The sequence below is a fragment of the Callithrix jacchus genome, chromosome 13 (genome assembly GCF_049354715.1).
Source record: "Callithrix jacchus isolate 240 chromosome 13, calJac240_pri, whole genome shotgun sequence".
Lineage (NCBI taxonomy): Eukaryota > Metazoa > Chordata > Mammalia > Primates > Cebidae > Callithrix > Callithrix jacchus.
Window position 1 is genome coordinate 65,677,989 of NC_133514.1, and position 6,516 is coordinate 65,684,504.

General features: G+C 35.8%; 1 non-coding gene across 1 annotated transcript; it reads left to right on the forward strand.

Annotated features, from left to right (window-relative positions):
- The first annotated feature begins 4,372 nt into the window (after positions 1-4,372).
- LOC118147002 (U6 spliceosomal RNA) lies at positions 4,373-4,475 on the forward strand. The gene has a single exon (XR_004733185.1). It is a non-coding gene; the product is annotated as a U6 spliceosomal RNA (small nuclear RNA).
- Positions 4,476-6,516: the final 2,041 nt, after the last annotated feature.

Below are 6,516 nucleotides of genomic sequence, written 5' to 3' on the forward strand. Positions count from 1 at the left end.
GAAAAACAAATAAATATTAGGGTTCCCCAAGGAAGGAAGTTGCTTTTCCTTTCCCAAGCAAGAAGTGGAGGAGACAGGGAGAATGTGGTTCTGGGGAATATCAAAATAGCTGCAGCTCCTTAGGCAAGAGGAAGTACTAGTTAGGGACAGCCTCACATCAAGGAAAGAGATATTAAGAAGCTGGTCTTATAAAGGACCAAAGCAACTGGAAAGAAAGTGAATCACTTTATATCCAGTGGAAAATACTGGAGACTTATGGTGACCCAGGTGGATTGATTTATTATTCAAAAGGTAACAGCTTTCTAGGATTTGTGCCTGTGTCCACCTCTTCTTCCTCTGTGGTTTCTTGGTGAACAAGGGCTTTAAAATAGCATATGAGAGTCAGAAAAGAATATGCCAGAATGTCAAATAACTCCCAAGTACCGTGCTGAACATTTTTGGTGTTCTGCATTTTCTTGAATTGTTTCTTTCAGAAGTTATAAGAGTGGAACAAATGGGCAGCCACTGAGAAGCTCAGCCTTGCTCACTGCCGTGCTCACTCACTACTTTCTGAGCAAGGCAATGCTCTTCCTTCTCAGAATCCCCTGCCTGATGAAAATCAATAATAAAAATGTATACCCAGTCTGGTGGCACCCTGTCCAAGCAGAAACTTTTATTTCCCAGGGGATCAAAGCATTTCCCAATCACCAATCCTCAAATCCACAATTCTGATCAGTATTTAGCCAATAGGCTAAATTTATCTTCTAAATATCAACATCTGTGTTCCAACCAAGACTGGATCCAATCAGCAGGTAGAGGTATTAGAACATGCAAGTCAGTGTCCTACCAATATACTCCAGGGCCATTATGTCAGTGCTGCTAAAACTGGTAGTAGCTAATTAGGTGACCACCATTAATGCAAGTCGTGATGCAAGGTCACTGACAGTGTTGTTGCCCTCATGACTCAAGCCACAGTCTGTGGCCATACCACCCTGAACAAGTCTGATCTCCTCTAATGACCCATGCTGTTTCTCTGAACCTGAACTCAGAGATACTTCATTATATATTTATGCCTTATGCCCTATAAAATAGGCAGGACCCAGGCTGATATTATTTTCTGATTATCAGATAATAGTAATATCCTTTGTTTTTTGTGAGTGAACTAGTGGCATCAAAGAAAACCTCACCCACAATAATTAGTACCCCAAGATCTTTTCACCAAGTCCAGGACCCAATGGATCCATCCAGTGGAGTGTGCAGCCTAGAACTAGCATTTTCCTTATAATGACATGCATGGTCTAGCTCATTGACAATAACAAATTTCTAACTGTAGAATAATTTCTCTGGAATTTTATAGAATTCAAAGGAAATAACTGCATTCTTTCAGAAATTTACCACAACTGAAACAAGGCCAAGTTTATAAAAATTCCTCAGTTTGTAATCTACTCCACAAAATCCCAATGCTGGAAAAAACCTTGAAGTCATCTAGTTCATACATACATAGAAAAGAAAAGATCAAAAGGACTTGAAATTAACAAAAAAGAACCACCCTAGATTCCAGTCCTATTTCAGTCACTAATTCATTTGACCCAGAATGTATTACATCAACTCCCTCAAACTCAATGTCTTAATATGTATGATGATAGCTTTAAACCAGATTATGTCTAAAGTTCCATCCAACTTGAACATTCATGATTCCACAAAATCAGACTACAGTTGGCCCTCGAACAACATGGGTTTGAACCATGTGCATCCACTTATAAGCAGATTTTTAAAAATAAATATACTGGAAAAATTGTTGGAGATTTGTGACAAGTTCAAAAAACTCACAGACAAAAAGCATAGCTTAGAAATATCAAAAAAAAATTAGAAAAAAGAATGCCACAAATGCACAAAATATATGTAGATACTAGTTTATTTTATCATGTACTACCATAAAATATATACAAATTCATTATAAAATGTTAATACTTTCCAAAACTTAAGTACACAAACACTATACATGGAACCATTTACATAAACAAACATAAAGGGGTAGTATTAAATCATAACTGCATAAAACTAACCACACTACATACTGCACTGCTCTAATCATTTCATAGCCACCTTCTGTTGCTGTTGTGATGAGCTCAAGTGTTGCAAGTATCCACTTAAAACCCTGTGTGACACTAATCATCTTTGCGTAAGCAGTTCATCTCTCTAGCAAATAGCGTTACAACAGTAAAAAGTGACCTCTCAAAGTTCTAGGTATCTTTCATTGTGTAGTGCAATATTGTAAACCTTGAATAACACCATGGGATCCATATGTAGTACCACTAGGGATGCTGAAAGTGCTCCCAAAAACAGAGAAAAGTCATAACATTACAAGAAAACACTGAACTGCTTGATGTATTACTGTAGCTTGAGGTCTGTCACTGCATTTGCCCACCACCTCAGACAATTCATCTTATAAACAGATGATGCAAACTTACAGCTGTGATAAATACAGCACATAGTGTAACTATTTTATCTTTCTTGTGATTTTCTTAATAACATTTTCTTTTCTGTAGCTTACTTTATTATTAGAATGCAGTATATAATACCTATAAAAATATGTTAATGGACTTTATGTTACTGTCAAGGCTTCTGGTCAACAATAGGTTATCAGTAGTTAATTTCTGAAGGAGTCAAAAGTTGAACAAAGATTTTCAGCTGCGTGGGGGGTCAGCACCAAACTCTTAAGTTGTTCAGGGGCCTACTGTACTTTGAAAACTGAATAGGGAGAAAGACACTACATTTTTCCTTAGAGAGAAATCCCAGGACTTTTGTGAGTCTCAAACTAGAGGAATGCTAACTGTCATAGCTGAGATCTGGGAAAATTGTAACCTATGCCAAAGTTAAGCTTCTACATAAGTATTTTTAAAGTGAGGATAATTTTTCAACTTGGGACAACCTAGCACAGTGACAGAAGAAGATAGAAAATGTGTCACTATTTGCTCTTGTTGAATGCAATCCATAACTTAACTGAAGAGTAGGTGAGATGCATACCTTCCCAGGAAACAACTCAACTCTCTCCTGAGAATCATTCTTTTTCTGCAAGAATTCTAGGAAAGAATTATACACAACAGAATAGAAATTTATTATTTATACACTAAATCAAAGTTTTCTGGATCATGATTAGACATTTATCAGAAAAAAAGTCATAAAAAAAATTTTATGCTTAGAGATTTAACACTTTATAATAGAATTGAAATACTAGGAATAAGTCTAAAAATGAATACAAGCAATGTAAAAGGAAAATAGTTAAGGGATTTTAGTCAATAAAGGAGTATAAAAATATACAAACTACAGGGAAGTGCTGTGGTTTAAAATCAAGCATCTTGATATTTGTTAACTGTGTCCCTGCAAGGCATCTTTTATATCGGTCTGAGTAAAACGATCACCCTTTGCTCTCTCTTTAAACAAATATAGTCAGTTTGCTTCCTCACACTTTGATATAAATTTCTCTATTCTGGTGAATATGGATGCCTATTTTGTTCTTTCTTGATAAGCAGAAAGAAGTCTGAATCACAACTCAAAATGCAATTTTAGTTTAAGTAAAAGATGTGGAACTACTAAGTATATGGGCAATAGTATTATGGTGCTCTAAGAATGCCGTCAAAACTTCTGTGTGTGTGTGTATATTACATATGCATATATTTGTGCATCATTAATTATATAACAGAAATAACCTACACTGTGTGTTATCTATCATCTATTTTCTATCATTTCCACTTTAACTTAGGATATAAGTACAGATTATTTAATAGTCCTTAGCAAATTAATTAAAATGGGAATTCTTTGCAAGAAGTCACATATATCTAAAGTTGTAAGGACCAAAATACATGTTGCTTTCAGTGTTAATCTTTTCCTTTAAAGATAAAGTACGATTACTATTTGGAAATTAATTTTTAGGCACTAATTTGACAAATATTGTAGCTCACTTATCTAAAAGAAAAGAGCAAGAATTGAGAAGCCTCATCCGATATTGACTGCAAACTGTGGCAATGCTAGAGTTCCTAACAAAAATCATCTATGCAAAGTTTGGTTATACGAGTCAGTAATGCCTCAGGACAGCTTAAATGCGCAGTATGTGTACAATAGTTTATCTGAACCTCAATTGAATAATCTATACTCTGTAAGTCCCCCAAAAATACTAGTATCTTAGCTTTGGGCTTTAACTATTTGGACTAGTAAATTTTCTTTGTTTTGTTTTTATTAGTAGCTATTCCTAAAATGTAAATCAATTAGATAATATATGGCAAATATGTTTAATTTTTTATATATTCAACAAGAAAGAAAGTACTCATGGATATGAAAAATGCCTCCCCTTTTTAAAAGGGTAACTTATGTTTTAAGAAAAAAATTTCAGTGCTGACTTCAGCAGTAAATACACTAAAACTGGAATGATACAGAGAAGATGAGCATGGTCTCTGCACAAGGATGACATGCAAATTCGTGAAGTGTTCTATATATTTTTTACCTGTGCAGCAAACCACCATACACGTTTACCTATGTAACAAATCTGCGCATCCTGTACATGTACCCTGGAACTTAAAAGATGAAAAAAAAAACCCTTCAGATAACAGATGGGCTTTAAGAGACAGAACGGAAATGTGGAGAACTTCCAGTTTGTTACGTAGCTAGCAGCATCTAATAAGTGTCTTCCTGTTTCTTATAAAAATAAGTTTGAGGCCAGGCATGGTGATTCATGCCTGTAATCCCAGCACTTTGAGAGACCGAGGCAGGTGGATCACGAGGTCAGGAGATCAAGATCATCATGGCCAACATGGTGAAACCCCGTCTCTACTAAAAATACAAAAATTAGCCGGGCGTGGTGGTGTGCACCTGTAGACCCAGCTACTCAGGAGGCTGAGGCAGGAGAATCGCTTTAACCCAGGAGGCGGAGGTTACAGTGAGCCGACATCAAGCCACTGCACTCCAGCCTGGGGGACAGAGGGAGACTCCGTCTCAAAAATAAATAAATAAATAAAATAACTTTGAAGACAATTCTCATTGAAGAAAGACATCTCATGGAAATACACAATTGCTCAAAGATAAATGTATAAAGATATTCACTAGAGCTTTATTTGAAAAGAAAATCGTTAGAAATTACCTAAATGTTCATCGAAAAACAAATGTTTAAATAAATTGTAAGGTATCAACACAATGGATTAACTTGTGGCCTTTATAAATACTGAAATATGTATACATTGATATGAAAAGTACTCCCTGCATAAAAATAAGATTTTTCAGAATGTTTGGACAGTATCTATAGAATAAGCCCCTTTAAAAATAAGAGTCATAAAGTATGTATACATTATGATAAATGCAAAAAATTTTCAACAAATATTTGCAAAATATTTGATCATCTTTGGGAGACATGATTATAGTGTGTTTCACTTCACATTTTGCTTATTCATTTATTTTAACACCTTTATGATTTATAATTTCCACACCATAAAATTCAACCATTTAAAGTGTACAAATTCAATGGTTTTCAATATATTTACAAAGTTGAGCAAACATCTATACGCTCTAATTTTAGAACATTTTTGCTGCCCCCAAAAGAAATCACATATGCATTAGCAGTCACTCACCATTCTGCCTCCAGCAAGTGATCTGAGCAGCCACTAATATGCTTTCTATCTCTATGGATTTGTCTATTCTGGATATTTCATATAAATGGTATCATACAATATGTGAATTTTTTGTCTGACTTTTTTTGCTTCACATAATGTTTTAAAGTTTCATCCATATGGTAGCATGTATCAGAACTTTATTCATATACATATATATTTATTGCACTTTAGGTTCTGGGGTACAGGTGAAGAACATGCAGGATTGTTGCATAGGTACATACATGGCAATGTGGTTCGCTGCCTTCATCCTCATCACCTATATCTGGATTTCTCCCTATGTTAACCCTCCCCAACTCCCAACACCCACACCCACTATCCTTCCCCTAGTGTGTGATGCTCCCCTCCCTGTGTCCATGTGTTCTCAATGTTTAACAACCACCTGTGAGTGAGAAAATGCAGTGTTGGGTTTTCTGTTCTCATGTCACTTTGCTGAGAATGATGGTTTCCAGGTTCATCCATGTCCCTACAAAGGACATGAACTCATCATTTTTTATGGCTGCATAATATTCCATGGTGCTTATGTGCCACATTTTCCCTGTTCAGTCTATCATCGATGGGCATTTGGGTTGGTTCCAGGTCTTTGCTATTGTAAACAGTGCCACGATGAACATATTTGTGCATGTGTCTTTATAATAGAACGATTTATAATCCTTTGGATATATACCCAGTAATGAGATTGCTAGGTCAAATGGAATTTCTATTTCTAGGCCCTTGAGGAATCGCCACACTGTCTTCCACAATGGTTGAACTAATTTACACTCCCACCAACAGTGTAAGAGTGTTCCTATTTCTCCACAGCCTCTCCAGCATCTGTTGTCTCCAGATTTTTTAATGATTGCCATTCTAAGCAGCATGACATGGTATCTCAGTGTGGTTT